The following is a 25,487-nucleotide window of genomic DNA, read 5'->3' on the forward strand; positions in this document are numbered from 1 at the left end:
CTCCTGACTCCAACGCCCTGGCATTAGATTCCCATCTCAAGACCTTGGGAGGCAGCAGTGATGGTCCAGTGACAAGGTCCCCAAGATCCATGTGAGACCTCGAGTAAGTTTTCCCATTTACCAAACTCTGTCCAAGCCATTTCAGGCAACTAAAGTAAGCCATCAAACGGGAATTATGTCTCACAACTAAATAAGAAAAAAATTGCAATGAAAATGAGCTCTTAGTACACCAAAACAACAACAGCCACAATAACAGTGACCAAATGCTAGCAAAGAAGCCAGAAGTCAAATCTCACACACGACTGGTAGAAACATAGAATGATATGGCCACCTGGCAAATTATGTAGAAGTTTCCTTTTAAACTGTATACACACTTCACAAATAACCTGCAATCCTACTCCTGAGCATTTATCCTGGAGAAATGAAATTCATATTCACATAAAAACATATACATGAATGCTTACAGAAGCTTTCTTTATAATAGCCAAGAACATACAGCAATTCTATTATGGATTAAATTATCCAAACCAAACCGTCAAAATTAAAACATGTTCAAGTTCTAACCAGTAGCAGCTAAGAATGTCATCTTGTTTGTACGCAGGGCCTTTATGGAAGCTACCAACCTATGATCGTCTTGAGAGTAGGCATTAATCTAATGAGCTGTATCCTTATTAATAGAGGGAAATATAGACCGATATGCATAAGAGAACAAAATGTTAAAATAAATTTAGAAATGAAGTGGTGTTTCAGCACACCAAGAATACCAAAGATTGCTTGCATACCACCAGAGGCTAAGTAAGAGAAGGTGGCAGACTAGATTCTTTCTTACAGCCCTCAGAAAGAACTGATTGTGCCACCTCGATTCTGGATTTCTAGCCTGTTATTTGTGGTACTTTTTTCTGGCAACCCAAATAGATGGCTTTCAAAGAGTGTACAGCTAAACAAACTCTAGTACGTTTATAAATTAGACTATATCTCAGGGGTCCAGCATTGTGGCATAGCAAATTAACTGCCACCTATAACTTCTAACTTCTGCATCCTGTATGGGGGTCAGTTCATTTCCATGCTACTTCATTTCCAGTCCACCTTCCTACTAATGGTTTGGGCAAAGTAGCAGCGAACAGTCCAACTGCTTAGGCCCCTGACCCCATGTAGCAAACCCCAAAGAAGCTCCTGGCATTGCAGGCATTTAAGGGATGAACCAACTGATGGAAACTCTGAACTCTGCCTTTCAAATAGATAAAATACATCTTTAAAAACACCTCTGGGGCCCAGTGGCGTGGCTTAGCGGCTAAAGTCCTCGCCTTGAAAGCCCCGGGATCCCATATGGGCGCTGGTTCTAATCCCAGCAGCTCCACTTCCCATCCTGCTCCCTGCTTGTGGCCTGGGAAAGCAGTCAAGGATGGCCCAAAGCCTTGGGACCCTGCACCCATGTGGGATACCGGGAAGAAATTCCTGGCTCCTGGCTTCGGATCGGCATAGCATCAGCCATTGTGCTCACTTGGGGAGTAAAACATCAGACAGAAGATCTTCCTCTCTGTCTCTCCTCCTCTCTGTATATCTGACTTTCCAATAAATAAATAAATCTTAAAAAAAAAAAAAAAAGACCTCTGTGCTCCAGAAATGAATCAACTGTTGGGAACCAACATGGTAGCTCAACTGGCTAATCGCTTGCTGGCAAAGTGCCAGTATCCCTTAAGAGTGCTATTTGAGTCCCTGCTATTCCACTCCCCATCCAGCTCCCTGCTTGTGGCCTGGGAAGCCAGTGGAGGACAGCCTAATGCCTTGGAACCCTGGACCAGCATGCGAGTCCCACAGGAGCCTTGAGCCTTCAGGATCCTGGCTCCTGGCTTCAGATTGGCTCAGCTCCAGTAGTTGTGGCCATTTGGAGGTGAAACAGCAGACGGAAGGTCTTTCTCTCTGTCTCTACTTCTCCCAATAAATTTGTTTTTCCAACAAAAATTTAAAAGTCTTTAAAAAAAAGAATTGCTAGCATTTAATAACTTGTTTGAATCAAAAGGGAATTGTGTAAAAAGCTCTTCATAGATAGTATAATGTTTGATTTCTATTTTCATGAGATTCTAAAAGAGTCAAATAAATATTCAGAGTGGATTAGTGATTAATCCCCGGGGTTTAAGGAAGGGACAGATTAAGAGGACAGGTAAATGAGCAGCACAAATAATCTTTGTCATGATAGGACAGTCTTCTATCCTGATGGTGGTGGTGGTGATACTATCTCCATGTTATAAAACTGCATAGAGTTGTATACAAACATAATCAAATAATTCATGCATAATTAGCAAAATTCAGATAAATTATATGTGAAGTACTAATGTCATTTTCCCTGCTGTTCTCACACTATAATTATGAAATTTATTACTACTGAGGGCACCTGAATGAAGGGTGCCCAGGATCTCCAATTTTTGCAACTATATGTAACATACATATTTTAAATTTAATTTATTTGACAGGCAGAACAAAGGGAAGAGAGACAGGTGGAGATGGGGTCGGTGGCGGGGGGTGACGGAGGCTGAGGAAGGGAGGCTGGGGGGCAGGGAGATTGAGAAACACGTCTGCTTCCTCACTCCCCTATATGACTGCAATGGCCTGGGCTGGGCCCAAAGCAGAACTCCATCAATTCACTAGTTATTTAGGCCCTCAAGAGCTGCATTCAGGGGTTCATCAACAGGGAGCTAGACAGGAAGTGGCGCACCCAGGAGTCAAACTGCCACTCTAACATGGAATAGTAGCATCACAAGCAGCAATTTAAACCACAGCCCCACTACTCTAATACATAACATTCTGTTTAACATACAAAAAACTTTAGGGCCCAGCACAATAGCCTAGTGGCTAAATCCTCACCTTGCATCTGCTGGGATCCCATATGGGTGCACAGTTCATTTCCCAGCTGCTCCACTTCCTATCTGGCTCCCTGTTTGTTGCCTGGGAAAGCACTAGAGGATGGCACAAGGTCTTGGGAACCTGTACCCATATAGGAGACCCAGAAAAACCTCCTGGCTCCTGGCTTCCAATCAGCTCAGCTCCAGACATTGCAGCCACTTGGGGAGTGAACCAGCAAATGGAAGATCTTTCTCAGACTCCTCTTCTTTTTTGTATAGGTGCTTTTCCAATTAAAAAAAAATAAAATAAATCTTAAAAAAGATATAGGAAACTTGTTAAGAATTTGTTTTTTAAATAATAACATGATAGCATGGATTGGAACAGACATTTGTATATCCATATTCAAAGCAATATTATTCACAACAGGCAAAAGGAAATCATCCCAAGTATATTTACCAAGGGCTGAATGGGTTAGAAACATGGTATGGGGGAGCCAATCAGGCTAAGCGACATCAGATGGTTAACGTCAGGCACATCCAGGAGTTGTGTTTTTGGCTAGAGCTCCTGACGCCACTCCACCTTTTTACTTATGCAGACCACACTTGGCAAAAGCGGTGATTCATGTAGCTGGGTTCATGCCACCCACATAGGAGACCTGAACTGAGTTCCCAGTTGATTCAGCCCAGCCCACCCTACTGCATTGCAGGTATTTGGGGAATGAACCAGCTGGTGCACATTCTTGCTCCACTGTAACAGTTGTAACACAGCAGGTGAAGTGACTACTTGTGATGCCAGCATGCCATACTGCAGTGCTGGCTGTCATCCTATCTACTCTGGTTCCAATCAAGCCTTTTGCCTTCCCAGGAAGGGACTGGAAGATGATCCAAGAGCTTGAGCCCTGCCACCCATGTGGGAGATCAAGATCTCCTTTGCTTTTCTCTCTGCTTTTCTGCCTTCCAAATAAATAAATAAATAAGAATTGAGGGGCCGGCGCGGTGGCGCAAGTGGTTAAGTCCTCACCTTGCACGCCCGGGATCCCATATGGGCGCCGGTTCTAATCCCGGCAGCCCCGCTTCCCTTCCAGCTCCCTGCCTGTGGCCCGGGAAGGCAGTCGAGGATGGCCCAAGGCTTTGGGACCCTGCACCCGCGTGGGAGACCCGGAAGAGGCTCCTGGCTTCGGATCGGCATAGCATCGACCCGTTGCGCTCACTTGGGGAGTGAATCATCGGATGGAAGATCTTCCTCTCTGTCTCTCCTCTCTGTATATCCGCGTTTCCAATAAAAAATAATAAAAATAAATCTTAAAAAAAAAAAAAAAGAATTGAATTTCACAGGCTGTAAATGGCTTGCGGTTTACCATACCAACTGAGATACCCATGTCCCACAGGTAAGTGCCTAGTTTTGGTGTCTACGTCAAACTTCCAGTTTCTGCTATCTGCCAAAGAGGAACCTGGGCAATACCAGGCCATAGCTCAGCTGGGTCCCTAGCACAAACACAGGACCTACATTTTATTTCAGGCTCCAGGAATCATCCTGGCTCAGGCCTGGCCATTGCAAGTATTTGGGGAGAGACCCAGCAGATTAAGTTTTTCAAGAAGTATAACTGAGGGGCCAGCACTATGGTATAGCAGGTAAAGGTGATGCCTGCTGTGCCAGAGCCCATGAGTGCCAGTTCGAGTCCTGGATGCTTTACTTGCAATACAATTTCCTGCTAATGTGCTTGGGTAAACAGCGGAGGATGGTACCTGTGCCGATGTGGGAGATCTGGACGAAGCTCCTGGTTCCTGGCTTCAGCCTGGCCCAGCGCTAGCTGTCATAGCCACTTGGGGAGTGAAGCAGTGATAACTGACAGTTCAATATTTATCTTCTCACTCTCTCTGCTTCTCCTTTCAAATAAATATTTTTTTAAAGATTTATTTTTATTATGTTTTTATTGGAAAGGCAGATATACAGAGAGGAGAGACAGAGAGGAAGATCTTCGGTCCGATGATTCACTCCCCAAGTGAGCCCAACGGCCGATGCTATGCCGATCCGAAGCCAGGAGCCTCTTCCGGGTCTCCCACGCAGGTACAGGGTCCCAAGGCTTTGGGCCGTCCTCGACTGCTTTCCCGGGCCACAAGCGGGGAGCTGGATGGGAAGCGGGGCTGCTGGGATTAGAACCGGCGCCCATATGGGATCCCGGGCGTACAAGGCGAGGACCTTAACCACTTGCGCGGTGGCCCCAAATAAATATTTTTTAAAAAGAATCATAATTGAATGTGCTAAAGTTCTCCTTTAAAGGAACCAGCATATACAGAATGAATGACAGAAGTTTAAAATTAACATAAACCATAATTAACTCAGTGAAAGTATTAATGCCTATTTACTTTTTTAGAAGTATTAGATATAATATCATCACAAGATTTAACTAAAAACAAAACCATACACTCTGAAAAAATATTAGGCATACAGGTGACATTGAACTAGCCATCTCTTAATCTTCCCTCAAATTATTTTTCACTCACAAGTTAAAAACCAAGCACAGCAACAGAAGTTGAGTCAATCCACTAAACCATATTAACTATCAGCATTAATGTGTCTCCTGAAAAAATGTCAAATATTTAAAAATCAGCTAGAATGTGTTCTAACAAACAATATTTAGCTTCAATTCATGAAGGCTTTAAATGTAATCCCCACTATAGGAAATACAGGGGGGAACGATTCTCAACCCAACGTGACATTCATAGGAAGGACAAAAACAAAAAAATGACAGAAAGGAAATGGTTGTCCCTCTATTCAACAAGTTTTCACCACTGCCATTGAAGAGATAGGGCAGCATATATTTGGCACAATGGTTAAGCCACTACTCGGAATATACACATTCCATATCAGAGTGCCTGGGCTGACGTTCCAGCTCAGGTCTCCATTTCTGCTTCACTTTAACTTGTCCTCTGGGAGGCAGCAAGTGATAGCCGAAAGACGTGGTTTCCTGCTGCACTAGTAGCAGGCCCAGACTGGCTCTCAGCTTCGGATAGGCTCAGCTCTGACCATCACAGCCATTTCGGGAGGGATGGAAGACCTTTCTCTCTGTCACTCCTGGTCTCTACATTGGTAGAAAGTCTAGTATCTTATTGTCAAGATATATATTATATATTAACAGTTTGTATGAAATAAGGCAATCCCAAAAGCACAAAAACATATGTTCTTTCTGATATAAGGCAGCATTCATGCAAAATGTAAAATAAACATACAAACATCTACATATATTCTTACATTTAAACTATATAATGGGGACTAGCATACCAGGAAGTGAACGTATGTTGTAGTATAAGGATTCCCAATAAAATTGGCTTTCAAATTTATGTACAAAAAAATTTTAATTTTATTTTCCATAAACGTCTTCAAGTACATGCAAAAAAGCATTTATGCACAATAGCCTAGTGGCTAAATCCTTGCCTTGCATATGCTGGAATCCCATATGGGCACTAGTTCATGCCCCAGCCACTCCACTTTCCATCCTGCGCCCTGCTTGTGACATGGAAAAACAGTGGAGGATTGCCCAAAGCCTTGGGACCCCACACCCACATGGAAGACCCAGAAGAAGCTCCTGGCTTCAGATTACCTCAGCTCTGGCTATTGTAGCAACTTAAGGAGTGAAACAGCTATTGGAAGATCTTTCTCTCTGCCTCTCCTTTTCTGTGGAAATCTGCCTTTCCAATAAAAGGTGCTAGGACTTAGGTGTGGGGAGAACTGGAGAGTTATTGTTTATAGGTATAGAATTTCAGGTTAAGAAGATGAAAAACTTCTGGTGGTGGATGGTGGCAATAGCTGCAGAATAAACAAAGGTAATATTGCCACTAAACTAAAATTGGTGGACAGGTGAATGATTGGGACAACACTTGTGATGCCCCAATGCTTAGTGCCTGGCATCGAGTCCTGGCTCTTCTAATTCCAGCTTCCTGCAAATGCACCCTAACAGGTAGCAGGTAATGAGTCAAATACAAGGGTCCGTATCACCCCAGAAGATCTTTCTGTCTCTGCTTCTCTCTATAAATCTGCCTTTCCAATAAAAATAAATTTAAACATGCACATTGAGGGACATCAGCTTTCAATGCTGAATGCTGGTTTGAGTCTCAGCTATTCTGTGCTTCTGTTAATGTGCCTAGAAAGAGCAGTGGAAGATGGACCAGGTACTTGGGTTCCTGCCACTGATGTGGAAAACGCAGATAAACTTCTTGCCTCTGGATGTACATGGCTCTGCCTAGCTCTAGCTGTTTAGGAATTTGGCAGGTGAATCAGTAGATGGAAGATCTCTGGCCTTTATCTTTATTACTCTGCCTTCCAAGTAAACAAAAACAAAAAGATTTTTCCCCTTTTATTTATTGGGAAGGAAGGCAGAATCAGTATTAAGTTCTTGATACCTGGCCCAGCCCTAGCTGTTGCAAGCATTTGGAATGAACTAGTAGATTAAAAACTGGTTCTGAATGGAGTTGTAGGCCCCTGGCTCTGCCTGGCTCAACCCAAGCCACTGTAGCCATTCAGAAGTGAACCAATTAATAGAAAATCTATATCTTTAACTCTACCCTCCACCAACTCTACTCTTTTCCCCAGTTTTACTCTTTTCACTCTACTTTTCATTTAAATCTTTTAACAAAAATAGACACAGTTTTTAATGTTTTTAATTAACAGACAATATAGGAGTGCTGGAGATAATTGCCAGCTCCATTTCTAATTCCAACTTCCTGCTAATGTGCACCCTGGGAGGTTAACAGGTGATACAGAAGTACATGGGTCCTTGCCACATACATGGGGCACCTGGATTGAATTTCAGGCTCCCGGATTTGGCCTGCTATAGCCCTTAGCTATTTCAGGCATGAGGGAGGGACCAACAGATGAAAGGTCTAGATTCAAACATTAAATGCTAAAACTATAAAAAACTTCTAGGTAACTATATTTGTAATTACCAAAAATAGACACAACTCAAATGTCCTCTACTCACTGAACACATAGCTAATTATGTTATTTCAATACAAAAGAAAACTAAAAAAGAACAATTTTCTTCTATACATAGCAACATGAATGAATCTCAGAAGCATTATGCTAGAGTGAAAGTACAAAGCCTTGGATCTAGTACTGTGACATATCAGGATAAGCTGCTGACTACAGCACCAGCATCTCATATCGGTACTGGCGGCAGCTCCAGCTAGTCCACTTCCAATCCAGCTCCCTGCTAACGCACTTGGGAAAGCAGTAGAGGATGGTCCAAGTGCCTAGCATCCTTTACTCTTGTAGAAGACCAGAATTTCCTGAATCCTGGCTTCAACCTGCCCCCGATCCAGTCAGTCATTCAGCAATTTGGAGAATGAACATGAACCAGCAGATTAAAGACCTTTCTCCCTCCCTCCCTCTTTTTGTACCTCTGCCTTTAAAGTAATAAATCTTATTAAAAAAAAAAAAAAAGCAGAGGGGCCAACTCAGTGGCGCAGCAATGTAACCCTATGCCCTGTGGCACCAGCATCCCATAAAGACTGTTTCACTTCTGAACCAGCTCCCTGTTTATGATCTGGAAAAGCAGCAGGGAATGGCCCAAAGCCTCGGGAACCTGCACCCACATGGGAGACCCAGCAGATGCTCCTGGCTCTGGATCAGCTCTGCTCCAGCCATTGTAAACACTGGGCAGTGAATCAGTGGATGGAAGATCTTTCTCTCTGTTTCTCCTTCTTCCCATACAACCTGATCTGTCCTTTCAATTAAATTTAAGAAAAAAGAAAGAATTCTTACCAAAAAAAAAAAAAAAAAATAAGCACATAATGGCATCCCATATGGACACTGATTTGAGTCCTAGAGCTCCAATTCTGATTCAGTTACTATTAATGCATCTGGGAAAGCAGTGGAAGATTGCTCAAATACTTGGGCCTGGCACTCATGTGAGAGACCCAGATGAAGCTCCTGGCTCCTAGTTTCAGCCTGACACAGCCCCAGCTGTTGTAGCCATTTGGAGATGGAACCAGTAGATAGAAAATATCTGGGGGGGGGGGGTCTTTCCATTCTATCCTAATTCTGCCTTTCAAATACATAAGAAAATCTTGTAAAAAATATTTTTAAAAATAAACATAATAACTTCCTCAATACAAATCAACACCAAATATTTTTGTAAAGGCTAAGAGCAGCTATTGAGGCAAAAATTTGAGCTTGAGCCATCTTCTACATACCCTTTTCACAAATACATAACTGTTTTGCTAAAAAACAAAACAACAAAAAAAACTGCCTAACAGCTTTACATAAAGGAAATTATACTATTAAAACTATCCTGAATAACTGAACTGCACATGTAAGTATCTAGAACCATTGTTTAAAAACCCATAAAATTGCTTACACATTATTCAATACATGAAATAAAAACAACCGTTAGGGCCAGTGTCATACATAGCACAGCATGTTAAGCTTCTATCCTTAATGCCAGCATCTCATTTTGGAACCACCAGTTCAAGTTCTACCTCTTCTGTTTCCCACACAACCCCCTGCGAACGTGCACCTGGGAAGGTGGAAAACGGCCTAAAAGTGTCTGTGCCCCTGCCAACCATGTGAGAAACTCCAACGGAGTTCCATACTCCTGGCTTCAGCCTGACCCAACATCAGCTGTTACATCCTTCGGGGCAGTGATCCAGTGGACAGGGTAGCTCCTTCTCTGCCACTGCTGCTTTTAAAATAAATAAACATATGGAAACAGTTCCCTTGCAGCTGTTTAAAAAACAAACAAAAAAAAAAAGATCTCTGGCAAAATCCTGTGCAGTAGAAAATATCCAACAGCTGTTTCTTATCATCAGTCTTTCAAAGCAATAGGTAATTGCTCCTGTAACTGAAATCCCTGAGAAGGGACCGGCACAATGGCTCAACTGGCTAATCCTCCACCTCACGTCCACCATATGACATCCCATATGGGTACTGGTTCATGTCCTGGCTGTTCCACTTCCCATCCAGCTCCCTGTAGCCTGCGAAAGCAGTCGAGGACGGCCCAAAACCTTGGGATTCTGCACCTGCATGGTAAACAAGGAAGAAACTCCTAGCTCCTGGCTTCAGATTGGCTTGGCTCCAGCTGTTGCAACCACTTGGGTTGAGGAGCAAACCAGTGGATGGAAGATCTTCCTCTCTCTCTCCTTCTTGTTATAAACATGACTTTCCAATAAAAATAAATACATCTAAAAAGAAAAACAAAAATTCCTGAAAAGTAGCTTAGTCCCATAGTGCCTATGACTATTTGATAAATGATGGAAAATTCTATTCCTCCCCAAATTTTCTCTTTTTTGTTTTTTTTTTTTCCCCAAAGTTTTCTTAAATTCAGCCTAAGAATCACACAGGGGCCACTCTGGTGGCACAGTACACTAAATTTCCACCTGTACGTACTGGTTGGCATCTTACCTGGGCACCATTTTGTGCCCAGATGCTCCACTTCTGATCCCGTTCCTATGGCCTGGGAAAGCAGTGGAAGATAACCGAAGCCTTGAGCCCCTGCACCCTCATGGTAGGCCAGGAAGACGCTACTAGCTTCCAGATTCAGATCAGCTCAGCTCTGACAACTGTGGCCATTTGGGGATTGAAACATATAAGAAGGAAGACCTCTCCCTCCTCCTTCTCTCTGTAAAAATTTCCTTTTACGTAAAAAGTGAATAAATCATTTTCTAAAAAGTCACAGAAAATGTTAGGACAGGCTTTTGAGATTGCTTGATACCTATATTCCACTCAGATGCCTGGGAGGCTAATGCACCTGCGAGGCAATCAATGACAGTTCAAGTATTTGAGGCCCTTCCCAACCACGTGGGAGTCCCAGATGGAGGCCCAGGCTCCTAGCACAGCCCTGGTTGCTGCAGGCATTTCAGAGTGAACAAGTGGACAGGAACTCTGTCTCTCTTATTTTAGAGAAATAAACACTAAAAAAGGTGGAATCACAGGCTTACTCAATAGATCTGTATGTAAATTTCACGGTCATATATTCCCTAATATAGGTGGATTCACAGCCCACTTTAAGAAAACTTATTTGTAAAATCACGACCCAGTTTATACGACCCAGAAGGCTCGAGCAGCTAGGGAAGGGGAGTAAAACACACTTCCCCCTTCCTTCAGTGGGCCACTTAATCATCTAAACCTGATTCACTCAAATACCAGGACTCAGCTCAATGACACATTTCCCCTAAGACACATGTCCTTAAGATGCTTCTGAGAGACTAAGCCACCAGTGGCCACCAGTTTCTTGCCCCCAAAAATATGCCTTTCTTGAAAGCTACCTCCCAAATTTGAAATTACCAAGACTGAAAATCTCTAGAATGTTCATTCCACATAAATTTAAATTCAGCACTTCAATCTGCTACCCATTTTCTTCCACAGAAACACTAGAAAGCTACCAAATTCTGGTCTGAATAGTAAAATATTCAATAAAAAAAAAAATCTATCAGTTTTAAAAGGCATATTTTTCTGAACAGTGATTCAAAAAAAAAAAAAAATACAAGGCAAAACCTCCTCAGGCATTTATTTCAAAATCACAAATCCCTATTGCAATCTAAATATCCTGCTCTTTTAAATTAATGAATCAAACCGGGGCTGGTGGTGCGGCATAGCAGCCTGCATGTCAACATCCTATGTGGACACTGGTTTGTGTCCCAACTGCTCCACTTTCGATCCAGGTCCCTGCCAATGGCCTGGGAAAAGCCATGGAGAATGGCCCATGTACCTAGACCCTGTCACCCATGTAGGAGACCCAGATGAAGCACCTGGCTTCAGCTTGTACCAGCCCTTGCTATTGTGGCCAATTTGGGGAATGGATAAGTAGATGGAAAATCTCTCTTACTCCCTGCCTCTGAAACTCTTTCAATGAATTAAATAAATCTTTAACTTTCAACCTATTGCTCTAATTATATTTACTTGTTTCATTACACAATGCAAAGTGCCAACTGCCATTTCTGTTTCACCAAGCTGTAACCATAACTGTGTCCCCTTTTATTTCTTGAAGCACAGTTAAAAACCCTAGCTGCAATTTCAGCCCTTAGTATCTGCCTCAGTTTACCTACAAACAAGCCACTAAATCCACTGCTTAGCTCCCCTTTTCTATTGACTTTATTTCAGTCTTTAAACCAGGGGTGGGGAGCATCTAGCCCACAGGCCATGACCCACAAAATCTTTCAATCTGGCCTTGCAAAGGCAACCACAAGCAGGAGTTGAAACTCAATAAATCTATAGAAGGCTAACTTATAGGTTGATAATTTTGTATGGCACAATAATGATGCTAAAATGGCCGCTGGCAGAAAAAAAGGTTCTTCCTCCCTGCTTTATACAAAAAACTCATATAGCCACAATAATCTATTTCATGAAATTTTCTCTACTGTAGTCTTCAATGAATGAATTGCTGCTTTCAACACATATGCTTATATACAAACACACAAAATTAACATTTTCAGTATAAATATTGTCTGTATTAACAGCACAGTAATAATCCCAATGATAAAAATAACACAATTTTTAAAATTTGAGGATTAAAAGCCATAAATTACCAGAATTTTATCTTAAATTTGTCTTAATGTTTATAGCTTTAGGAGTACAGTAATATCTACAATTTTGTGAAGGGAGCTAAAGAAAGATGAACAAATTTTTGACAAAGCAAATATGTCAAACTATCAAAGGTCAACAATGCTGTGGCACAGTGGGTTAAGACACCAATTGCAACATCAGTAGCCCATTTCAGAGTGACTGAGTCCCCACTGATCTGCTTCTGATTCAACGCCCTGCTAATATGCATAGAAGGCAATGATGGAAAGTTTTGGGACCCCTGCCACTCACGTGAGAGAGTGTGATGGAGTTCTAGCTTCATTAAAAAAAATGTGTGTGTGTGTTTATTGGAAAAGCAGATATACAGAGAGGTGGAAAGACAGAGAAAAAGATCTTCCATCTATTGATTCACTCCCCAAGCGGACGCAACAGCCAGAGCTGCACAGATACAAAGCCAGGAGCCAAGAACCTCCTCCATTTCTCCCACGCGGGTGCAGGATCCCAAGGCTTTGGGCTGTCCTAGACTGCTTTCCCAGGCCACTAGCAGAGAGCAGGATGGGAATTAGAGAAGCTGGGACAAGAACCAGCACCCATATGGGATGTCAGCACTTGCAAGGCAAGGATTTAGCCACTGGGCCATAGCACTGAGCCCTGAATTCTAGGTTTTTGGGATGACGTTCTGGGCTCCTGGCCCAGCTTTCACTGATGTAACCATTTGGGTAGTTAAGCAGTTGATGGATGATATCTGTGTGTCTCCTCTTCCTCCTTCATGCCTCTCATTTGCTTCTCAAACAGATTACATTTTTAATATTAAAAGCCAAATCTACCTGATAGGTATATGGGTGTCTCCTTTGTACAATTACAAATGTTTGAAGTGTTCATAATTAAATCTTCAGAGACCATGAATAAAGCACTCTCCCCCGTCTTCACATGACAGTACTGTGAAGTGTCACACAATTTCTATAGAGTACAGTGAAATCACACTGACATAAATATGTACAAAAAGGATACGGAAGTGGCTCTTGAGTGAGAAAGGGGAGCAAAGGCATGACTGCCCGGTGAGCCCAACCGAAATTTCAAAGGTTAGATATAACATTACGCTGGCAAGTGGATGCAGGAAATTCCTAGGCATCCTGAATAGCTCAAGCACAGAAAACACCTAGTCATCAAATAAGTCTGATATTTTCAGGGCACTAAGAACAATCAGACACTAGTCCAATGTATGACAAGAATGGGAGATGAGGTAGTAAGTTCTCACTGACCCTCAGCCCCTACCTCCCTTTCCAAACACAGTCTCCCAGATCACCACTGCCACTTTTCGCTCTATAGTTTATATAAGCTTCCACCATTACAATCAAAACTGAATTTTAACATTTGTGATCCTCTGCTTGCTTCTGTATGGAGGCTGTGGACTCTTTGGATATGTAAACTGCATCTTATACACAATTAACTTAGAAAAGATACCATTACAATATATAAACTTTATTATTTTACTATAAAATACACCCTAAATCATATTGCCCATGAATTTCCTGCACAATAAAAAAAAGTACAGCAGCTTCTTCGTATAAATAATTATACAACATAATTTTTCCTGGCACACACTCAAAAAAAAATAAACACTAAATAATATACATACCCAAATTCTTTTTTGCATTTTCATGTTACTTTGAGTTACATTGATGATTAAATTTATAAATATAAAATATGCTGTGCTAAAAGATGTGGCTGATAATGCAAAATGTAAGATAGCATCATTGATAATATCATTAAGTAAAAATAACAAGTTACAGAACAATATATAAGAATTTATTTATTCATAAGGCAGAATAACAGAGAGAAGAGACAGAGAGGTAAAGATCTTCCATCTGCTGGTTCACTCCACAAAAGGCCCCAAGAGCAAGGTCTGGGCTAAGGCAATGTCAGAAGCCCAGTTCCACAAGGGTGGCAGACACTCACTGACTCAACCCATCTTTGTGCTTACTGCATTCCCAAGTGCATTAACACGGAGCTCAACTAGAAGCAGAGCCGGCGCAGTGGCTCCTAGATGGTATGCCATCTTCTCACAGCAGCTTACCCTGCTGAACAATGCCAGAGCCATACTGAGAAAATCACTAGCAAACAAAGAAACTAATAGTAAAAGTAATTTACTCTAAAATTTGGAATGGAGGGATCAGAATTTATTTCACACTCACTTTGCAATGAATTTTTTCATGGGCCAGAATCATTATGTTCATATAACTAAAAAGTTATTTTTTGTTGTGAAACAGTAATGTTCTAAACATTTAAAATTCAGGGCATGGTGTTATCCAACAGGTTAAACTGCTACCACCATCTAGCAGCAGAGTGCAGGCTTCATTGCTTTCAATCCAGTTTCTTACTAATGTGACTGGGAAGGCTGCAGGCAGCTGACAGCAGATAACAGTCTTCAATTACCAGAGCCCCTGCCACTGAGAGAGACACAGATGGAGTTCCAGGTCCCTGGCTTCCACCTGGTCCAGTCTGGCTGTCACAGGCATTTAGACAATGAGCCAGAAGCAAGAAAGATATCCCATTCTCCCTCTTCTTATTCTATGCTTTAAATAAACAAACAAATATCTTAAGTAAAAATTCCTTTATGCGGATCCTGTTAAGACTTCAACACAGATACTACTTCAACTACTACTTCAACACAGAAAATACACAAAAACCAAGAAAATTTTCAAAGAATCGCAGTACAAACAACAAGTAACTCAGTCAGTGGTTTTGCTTGTAGGCATTCCATCCAAGGATTATTTTAAAACAAAACAGATATGCACACTGCAACAGACACACAGAGGGCCTTATCAGTTTAACAATATGCTAAACTGAAAGCAACTGGTAAACAAACCAGCATTCTGATAAATTTCAAACTACCAAAACTGATCCTAATTAACCTGCAAATTCTGTTCAACAGGCTTCTTTTAAATCTGAATATAAATGAGGAATGCACGATCTCTTGTATTACTCAAATGAGAAAGAAAAGGTACCAAACACCTTAACCAATCTTTTAACGGAAGCAATCAAACAGAAAAGAACACAAGTACCATAAAGTGCATCAACCATAAAATACATGAAGCAATTCAGGAGACAGAGTACTTTGCTTTACTGAGTGACAAACTAAGCTACACAAAAGCACTGGGAATAAAGGATTAAGATGGAGAATTTCCTTATAATACTGCAATGGACCATATATCTGGGCTTAAGGCATATTTCTTTAATAACACCTGGAAGTTAAAGATTCTCAAACCGATAAAGTACAAAAAATACATATAAATCTACTTAGTGCTCCTGTTAATTTTCACAACAGAAAATAATACTGAAACCTTAGCAAAAATGTAATCAGTTGAATGATAATGGGCACTAACTTTACTAATAAGAAATAAAATAAACAGCAGTTGAAACCATCAAGGTTCCACCAAAATAAAATAATCTACAAAAACATGTCAACTATGTGCAATCCTAGGATATTTTAATATCACTGTTCTTCAATACACATTATACAGGAACCATATCACTGTTTAACCCCATTTATCATGTAAAATTATCATTTAAAAAATTAAAAATAGGAGTGGCTGTTGCAGTCAAGACACCACTTGGGCTGCTCTCATCTAATGCCGGAGTGCCTGGGTCAGAATCCAGATTACCCCACTTCCAATCCAGCTTCCTGCTAATGAACCCAGAGAGGAAGCAGATGATAGCTCGAATTCTGGGGCACTTGGCCCACACTTGGAAGCCTGGAAACGGTATCTAACTGACCCACTCCCAGCATTGCAGACATTTGGGGTATGAAGAAATGAACAGAAGACATCTTCTCCAGCACAGGTACACACAGCAACCCCCTATCACTCTACCCTTTAAGTACACAGAATAAATAAGCATTTTTAAATGACAAATGTAGGGCCTGGCACAGTTGCCTAGCAGCTGAAGTCCTCACCTTGCATCCATATGGGCACTGGTTTATGTCAGCTGCTCCACTTCCCATCCAGCTCCCTGTTTGTGGCCTAGGAAAGCAGGGGAGTGGGGCCCAAAGCCTTGGGACCCTGCACCTGCATGGGAGACCCGGAAGATGCTCCTGACTACTGATCAGTTCAGCACTAGCCATTGCAGCCACTTGAGTGAACCAGTGGATGGAAGATCTTTCTGTCTCTCTATAAATCTGACTTTCCAATAAAAATAAATCTTTAAAAGAGTAAAAGCACAAAAATAAAAATGACAAATGTCAAGTTACTAACATAGTGCCTGACACTCGGTAAAACTCAGGAAGTGCGATTTGTATTAAAAATCTCATGTTCACTAAAACTTAAGACCATAATAGTTACGAATGCTAACTGGTATGAAACATTTGATCAGCGGCAGAGGAGAAAGGAGAGAGTGGGAATATAATCCAGGTCTCTCAGCAGGTGAAAGGGATCCAACGACTTGAGCCATTACCCTTGCTTCCCAGGGCCTGCAGCAGCAGGATGCTGGACTCAACAGTTTGAGCTGGTATGAAACCTAGCCACACTAACCATGTGGGTTTCTTATATGATAGCTTAAACACCAACCCCCTCGTTCCTGATATTTTATAAAATGTTAATATTATCAAACACATTCTCTGTGTCAGGGTATCTTTAATTATGTCAAGGCAGGCATTATCTTGCCTACAGATAAGAAATTAATATCTAAAAGGGTAGTGAGTTAAGAATGAAAGGCACCATAGGATTCTAATTTAAACGTGCTTGACTCCAAAGCTAAAGTTCTCCCCACCATTCTAACATTACTCCAAATAAATTCCAATGTTTTGGGAAAGCAGTCACAATTACAAATACAGACATGCACTGAACTAGAAAAAAAATTAAAAATTAAACTCCGGTGCCTGTATGATGTCATAGTAGGCTAAGCGTCCTTCTGCAGCACTGACATCTAATATGGGTGCTGTTTCAAGCCCTGGCTGCGTCACTTCTGTTCCAACTCCCTGCTTATGGCCTGAAAAAGCAACGGAAGAAGGTTCAGGTCGTTGGGCCTCTGCACCCATGTGGAAGATCCAGAAGAAGCTCCTGGCTGCTATATTCAGATCAGCTCGGCTCCGGCCATTGTGACCATGCAGGGAGTGAGGCAGCAGATGAAAAATCTCTGTCTCTCCTTCTGTGTAAATATTTTTTTAAAAGAAACCCGAACACCTGTATTATGAGGTAAGCAAATCATTCAGTAGCACACACATTTCCTGGTCCAAATCATGTAAGAATAACGGGGGGGGGGGGGGGGAGAATAGCTAATCTGAGGAGATCTCAGCTAGAATCCTGGTTCTGCATATTAGCTTTGTAATGTGTTAATCTAGTTCATTCACATATATGAATAAAGAAGTGTCGTTCCTTAAGGCTTGTTCCTGCTCTAAAATTCTATGGTATCAAAAACAGGAATCAGAACCAGGGGTGAAAGAGTACATGGCCTTGTGCTTATTTGACCAATTCTACTTGTGGGAACTACTTAAGCCAACCAAATTGCCTACCTACTTTTTTTCAGTTTTTTTTTTTTTTTTTTTTTTTTAGTTGGAAAGGCAGTTTACAGAGTGGAGAGACGGAGAGATCCCCAAAAGGCAGAAACAGCTGGAGCCCAGCTGATCCCAAAGCAGCAGGCAGCAGTTTCTTCTGTATCTCCCATTTAGGTGTAGTGTTCAACGGACTTGAGAAATCCTCTACTGCCTTCCCAGGCCGTAAGAATGGAGCAGCATTGGAAGTGGAACAGCCTGGACTAGAACTGCTGCCTGTATGGGATGACAGAGCTGCAAGGCAGATGATTACCCAACTGAGCCATCAGGCTGGCCTCTAGCTACTTCTTACAGTCCATTTATTTACTTTACTTTAAAGAGAGGGAGGGGCCCGACACCATAGCCTAGCAGCTAAAGTCCTTGCCTTGCACATGCCAGGAATCCCATGGGATTCTTATAGAAGAAGAGACGTTACAAAGAAAAAAAAAATCAAGTACTGGCAAATACTAAAATGAATATAAAACAAGATGGTTATATGGAAATGGAGAGGTAGAACCTTGCACATTGTATTTAAATATGCAATGTGAGCCCAGTCTTGTCACTTAACAAGTCAAGTCACCAACTGGCATCCCACATGGGGTTTGTGTCAGTTTGTGTCCCACCTTCTCCAGTTATGATCCAGCCCCCTACTAATGTTTCTGTGCTCCGGCTCCTGCACCCACTTGGGAGACTCAGCTCCTGGCTCCTGGCTTCACCTCGCCTAGCTGTGACCACTGTGGTCATCTGGGGAGTGAACCTCTGGGTGGAAGCTCTCTCTGTAACTCTGACTTTCAAATAAACAAATCTTTTATTTATACATGTATGCATATATGTGAACATATGTAAATAAAACATGATGATCACTTTAAGCAAAGCCCTAAACAATACATTTGTATCAGCCCAAATAAACCTTAATCCACAAAGGCTGCTGTAAAATTATTCTGTATTTTCTTTTTCTCCCAACTTTTCTTTCTAGACCTGGAACATTTTCCAAGAAGTTGCCAGTGTCTCTTAGATTACCCAAAACTAGATAGCTCAGAGTATTCCCAGATCTCGTAAGACTTGTCCCTAAGAGGGAAGAGTTTGGAAGACCCGCACCCTGTATCAGTGCGTCTGGGTGAGTCCCAGCTCTGCTCCCAATTCTAGCTTCCTGTTAGGGACTCAGGGAGGTGGTAATGATGGACTACTTGAGTTCCTGCCAGCCACACGGGACATGTGGCTGGAGCTCCCAGCCGCTGGCTCTGGCCTGGCACAGCTCTGACTGTTGTAGGCATTTGGGGAATGAAGCAGAAGAAAGATATCTTGTTCTTTCTCTGTCACTCTGCATAAAAATTAAAAATAATTTTAATTTGAGGCATTAAACTTTTAAACATGAGACAAAAGCAAAGGAGATTTTCATGTGGGCGATGCCAAAGGAATGTGATCCTGTAGAAGTTGATAATGCAACATGGAAAAGCATTTGAAGCTTCATGCTCTCATTTCACTTAACAGACACATTTAAAACCACATAAAATATACACATGGCCCATATTCCTTCTCCCTTGTGTGACATACATGTAACTATAACTGCTTATTCAACATTTTCCCTGACACTACAAATTATACAAATACCAGGCCTCTCTTGTTGACTGCTACATCTCCAATGTCTGCTATACCCTAGACACTCAAAGCCATGTGGAGCAAATCCATTTCTGAGGATATATACCAAAAAATTGGAAGGAAACAGCTTCAACATATATACCCCAATGTTAATATGAATATTCATAATAGCCAAAAAGTAGAAGTAACTCAAACATTCATCAATGAATAAACACAATATGGTATCTATACTGTGGGTTATTATGCAACAATAAAAATGAATAAAAGGGGGCCAGAATCCATAGCACAGCAAGCTAAAGCTAAGCCTCCCCCTATGGTACCAGTGTGGGCACCAGTTCATGTCCCACCTGTTCAACTGTCGTTCGAAGTCCCTAATTATGGCCTAGGAAAGCAGTGGAGACTAGCTTAAATCCTTAGGCCCCTTGCAACCATGTGGGAGACCTGATCCGGATTGGCTCAACACCAGCTGTTGTGGCCATGGAGAATGAATCAGATGGAAAAACTGTCTTTCCCGTTAATCTACATTTCAAATTTGAAATATATATATATATCTCTTTTTTAATTGTCTATTTACAGATTTAGTCAGATTTACAAAGAGGAGAGACAAGAAGATCCAGTCAATGGTTCACTCTCCAAGTGGCCATGACAGCCAGAGCTGAGCTGATCTGATGCCAGGAGCCAGGAGCTTACTCCAGGTCTCCCATACAGGTACAGGGTCCCAAAGCACTGGGCCATCCTCGACTGCCTTCCCAGGCCACAAGCAGGGAGCTGGATGGAAAGCAGAACTGCCAGAATATGAACTGGCACCCATATGGGATCCCAGCACATGCAAGGCGAGAATATGCTACAGCTTGGGTGAAAATGGCAGTAATATGCTAAGTAGGGACACAATATCTCAACTGGCTAACATTCCACCTCCAAGCACCAGTTCCTATATGGGCGCCAGTTTGTGTCCCAGCTGCTCCACTTTCCATCCAGCTCCCTCCTTATGGCCTAGAAAAGCACTGGAGTGGGCCCCAAAACCTTGGGACCCAGCACCCACACGGCAGATCCAGAGGAAGCTCCTGGCTTAGCTTCAGACTGGCTGAGCTCTGGCCATTGTGGCCATCTGGAGAGTGAACCAGCAGATAGAAGACATTTGTATCACCTTCTCTTCCTAAGTCTGCCTTTCCAATAAAAATACATTTTTAGAAATGTTAAGTAAAATAATCACATAAAAGGACAAACGCTCTATGATTCTACTTACGTGAAATTTCTAGAATAGTTACAAATCAAGACAAAAGTAATAACGGTCATTACCAAGGATGATGGCTATTCCACATAGATGGAATCGTTTAATGGGTACAGTTGAATTATGAAATCACAAAATCTCCTGAAGATGGATGGTGGTAATGGTTGTAAAACAATGTATACTTGCTTAATGTCATTTAACTTTACATTTAAAAAGTTCAGATTGTAAAATTTTTATATATTTTATTTCAAAATAGCAAAATGTTTCAAAATAATAACAAGTATTCTTGGTATAAATAAAATAATACAACTGAGTTTATAGCAAAATTAACTTCTCTCTGAATTATTAATCCAAGCAGAAAATTCTGAAGCATATTGTAAGATACTCATCTCTAGCATATTTCTGCCCAAGGGACATTTGCCACACATTTTGAAGAAAAACTAAAGCGTTTGTCTATGTACATATTTCACTGGAAGTACACAAGCAAAAAGTTTTGCTTTTCAAAATACACTCCAAGTTCAAAACTACCAGAGCTATTTTGAAAAGGACAAATTGCAGCACTGAATTATCCTAATATCATTCATATGAGTTATATTACTAACACAAATATTTCATACAAAATTCCAATAAAAATTTACTTGACTTTTGGGAACTCAGTAACCCAGATACATTGTCCCTTCCTTTCCCAGACCATTTCCCAAATTAATCCATTCTTCTAACTTTTTAAGAGGTTACTTAAGAGAAAGGGGGACCGAGACAGATATTCCACCACACAGTTCACTACTTAAATGCCTGCACCAGCCAGGGCTGGACCAGGCCTACACTAGAAGCAGGAACTCCATATCTCTGACGGGAGAGGAACAGCCCTCGGCTGGTTCCCAGCACAAGCATTAGCAGGAAGCTAATGAGGTGGGACTTAATCCCAGGCACTCCAATATGATACAGGTGTCCCAAGCGGTGCCTTAACTTGTTGTACCACAAGGCCCGCCCCTTATTCCCATTGTTTTTTTTTTTTTTTAATTATTGAAAAGGCAGCCACCACTGCCAGAGACAAGCGGATCTGAAGCCAGAAGTCAGGAGTCTCCTTCAGGTCTCCCATGTGGGTGCAGGGTTCCAAAGCTTTGGCCCATCCTCTACTGCTTTTGCAAGCCACAAGCAAGGAGTTGGATGGGAAGCAGAGCAGCTGGGACACAAACCAGCACGTGCAAAGTAAGGATTTAGCCACTGAGCCATTATATTATAGTACACTGGCCCTATTCCTATTCTTGATAACCCAAGATCCCACCCATATGGGAAAAGAACCCAACTTCCATGAGACATCACAAAGAAATCAATCTTCATAAGCATAACTGCTGCTTTGATCAGTTTTAGGTCAGTTGAAGGACATAACTGAAAGAAATTTTTATGCTGTTTACAATTTCACAATCTAGATTACATGGAGATACCCTGGAGCGGAAGCGGGAAGAGGAGAGGAGGGGAATGTAATTTTGAATTCTTTTCAAATTCGAGGCACTTACAATTTTTATATCTTACATTATACCAGTCTCTTATACATCTCTGCCCTACTTCTTTAAGATTTATTTGACAGAGATTATCCATCCACCTACTTGTTCACTCCACAAGTGGTTGCAATGGCCAGAGCTGGGCCAGGCAGAAGCAATGAGCTTTTTTCAGGTGTCTCACATGGATAGCAGGGGTCAAAACGCTTGGGCTATCTCCTACCACTTTCCAGGCCATTAGCAGGGAGCTGGATTGGAAGTGAAGCTGGGACACAAACTAGTGCGCGTATAGGATGCCAGCATTGCAGGCAGCAGTCTTACATGCTATGCCGCAACACCCACAGCTCTAATTCCTCCTACCTACCAGAAGATGAGGCTTTCACCCCCTCATACACTGCTCTTGAACTGTTAAGTTTTCCCCTCTAAAGACCAATATACCCTATGCATACTGATACCAAACTCACACCTCCTGGTCTTACCAAATTACAGTGGTATATTAACATAGCATTACTCTAAAATCCAATGTCACTTTTTCTCCGAAATCAACTACTATTGTACACAAAAGTCAGCGCATAGGAGCAAGCTTTGCAGCACAGCTAGTTAAGCCATCCATCACCTGTGATAACTGCATCTCATACGAGCACCAATTTAGGTGCTAAACTTCCATTCCAGCTCTCTGCCAATGCACCTGGGAAAGCAGCCAAGGGCGGCCCAAGTGCTTAGGCCCCTGCACCACCCATGTGGGAAAAACAGTTGGAATTTCAAGTTCCTGTCTTCAGCCAGGCACAGCCGAGGCCAGTGTGGCCATTTGAAGAGTGGAAAAGTAGACAATTTTCTCTCTCCCTCCTTTCCTCTTTTTCTCTTTCAACTCCAACTTTCAAAGATAAGTGAATAAAATAAGATGAAACCAGTCTTGTCGTGCAAGGGGTTAAGCCACACTATTCAATTCTAACCCAGCTGCCCACTAATGAGTCTGAGAAAGCAGAAGATGGTCAAAGTGTTTGGGTCCCTGCAGCCAAATGGGAGACAGATAAAGTTCCTGGCTCCTGGTTTTGGCCTGACCCAGTCATGGAAATGGCAGCCATTTGGTAAGTGAACCAGTGGAAGGAAGATCTCTTTCTTGCTTTCAAATAATTAAACAATTTTTTTGAAAAATTAAAAATATGCTGTCTACATTACTGCAAGAAATATTTTCAGAAAAAGAGCATCGGAAAAGACTATTACTATCAAAATATTACATATTAACTAAAATTAAATATCACAAAATTCAATACATTATATAGCTATAATATGCACACATCAATGTCTCTAGGAATATAAATATATGTATGCTATAGATGTTATCTTCTACATTATAATTGGCAAAGCTATCTGAAAGCAATTCAGTGTTTCAAATGTTGTTCCATATTGAGCACATCACACATATACTATAAAAGCATTGAAAAAAAAAGCTTCAGTCAAAATGAGCAATCAGAAATTAAGACTTAGGGGAGTGGTGAGTTGAGCCCCTATTTGGGATGTCCACATTCAAATACTGAAATGCCTGGGATAGAGTCCTGTCTCCACTTTCAATGCAGCTTCCTGCTAATGGTGCCAAGAGGCAGAAGATGGTATGAGCAGGCTTTAGGTTCTCACTACCCGTAAGACAGATGTGAATGGAATTCCTGCCTGGCCCTGCCTCCAGCCCTAGTTTTTGCAAGCATTCAGTGAATGAATCAGCAAGGCTATCTCTATCTCTATCTCAACCTCTTTCCTTTGCTCTCCCTTCCTCACTCCCTCCCATCACTCTGCCTTTCAGATAAACAAACTTTTTTTAAGAGATATAGGCCAGCACCGTGCTTGCTGCTGGTGGTAAAACTGCAGCTCCTAGCGAATGTGCCTGGAAAAGCAAAATCCTAATCACTGTGCCAAATATCTGACCCAGGATCAGAGCGTCACCCAATCCTCTTCTAACCTCCCAAAATGCCTATAAAAAAGCAAAAACATACTCCACAATTAAATACCCACTATCGGGAAGTGAATACTTGGTTTATCGGTTTAGCCACTGTTTCAGATTCCTGTGTCCCGCAGAGTACAGATCCTAAGCTCTGGGCTCAGCTTTCAGCTCTCCTACAGAGCTGCAGTGGTGGCTTTAGTAATCAGATCCTGACACCTCACAGGAGATCAGGACTGGGCTCCTGGCTCCTGGCTTCTTACACATCCCCATTACAGATTTGCAAAGTGAACCAGTAGACAGCAGCTCTGCCTCCGCTTCTCACAAAAATAAAATTTGAAAATTAATTTTAAATTTTTAAAATGAGGAAACCGTTCATTAACATTAATGTCCATTCATCAGCAGGATGAAAAGCACAGTGCCAAGAACACAGACCCAGCCGCCACATTTCCCCAGGTTCGGATCCAGGCTCCGTCGCTTTCTGGGCATGCATCCCGAGCCAAGTGAGCCTCTCTGAATCTCCGCTTCCTCACCAGGAAACAGGAAATTATAATAGTACGTATCATTAAAACCTGTTAGCTTCTTACGCCATTATTCTTTCGGTGCCTAACACACAGGGTTAAGTAAACAACATAAAAGGAAAGAAGATAGTTATCAACATTCTTTCTTTGGAGAACCTTAGAAATCCTAAGATACTGGAGCTGCTGGTGAAATTTGCAGCTCAGCAAGTTGAGTCTCCACTTGGAATGTCCACATTCCTGTACTGGAGTGGGTCCTGGTTGGGCTGCACATGACCAAGCTTCCTGCCCATGCAGCCGTGAGGCGGAGGACGGTTACCCATGGGGAACCCGGGAGGAGTCCCACACTTGTGTCTTGCGCTGGGCCCAGCCCCACATGCTCCAGACATTTGTAGAGTAGGCCAGTGTGTGGAAGATTTCTCTGCCTCCCTCACCCCACTTTTCTGTTTCTCCTTCTCTGTCACTCTCAAAAAAATTTTTTTTTCTTTAACACACTGGAGGTAGAAAGGTGGAAGAAAGGCTACAGAAAGAATAAAAATAAAACACAAATGGGCATTGACAATGTTAATCTAGATAAAGAGTTATCTTTTTCCCATAAAGATTTATTTATGCAAGAGAAAGAGTTACAGAGGGTAGAGGTAGATGTGAGAAAGAGAGAGAGAGAGAGAGAGAGAGAGAGAGAGAGAGAGGACTAAGCAAGGCAAGAGCTGTGAGCCTAGAGTTCTGTGCTGGTTTCCCACATGGCTGGCAAAGCCACAAATACTTGGGCCTTCCCTCTGTTGCTTTCCAAAACACAATAGGAAGCAAGCAAATGGTTAGATTA

At 41.9% G+C, this 25,487-nt stretch overlaps 1 protein-coding gene across 4 annotated transcripts in view; it reads right to left on the minus strand.

Annotated features, from left to right (window-relative positions):
- Window positions 1-25,487, minus strand: part of STAG2 (stromal antigen 2) — a 146,313-nt gene that overhangs the window by 102,655 nt on the left and 18,171 nt on the right. The window lies entirely within an intron of this gene.

The sequence above is a fragment of the Ochotona curzoniae genome, unplaced genomic scaffold (assembly GCF_017591425.1).
Source record: "Ochotona curzoniae isolate NIBS_2020 unplaced genomic scaffold, NIBS_Ocur_1.0 scaffold_1852, whole genome shotgun sequence".
NCBI classification, from domain to species: domain Eukaryota; kingdom Metazoa; phylum Chordata; class Mammalia; order Lagomorpha; family Ochotonidae; genus Ochotona; species Ochotona curzoniae.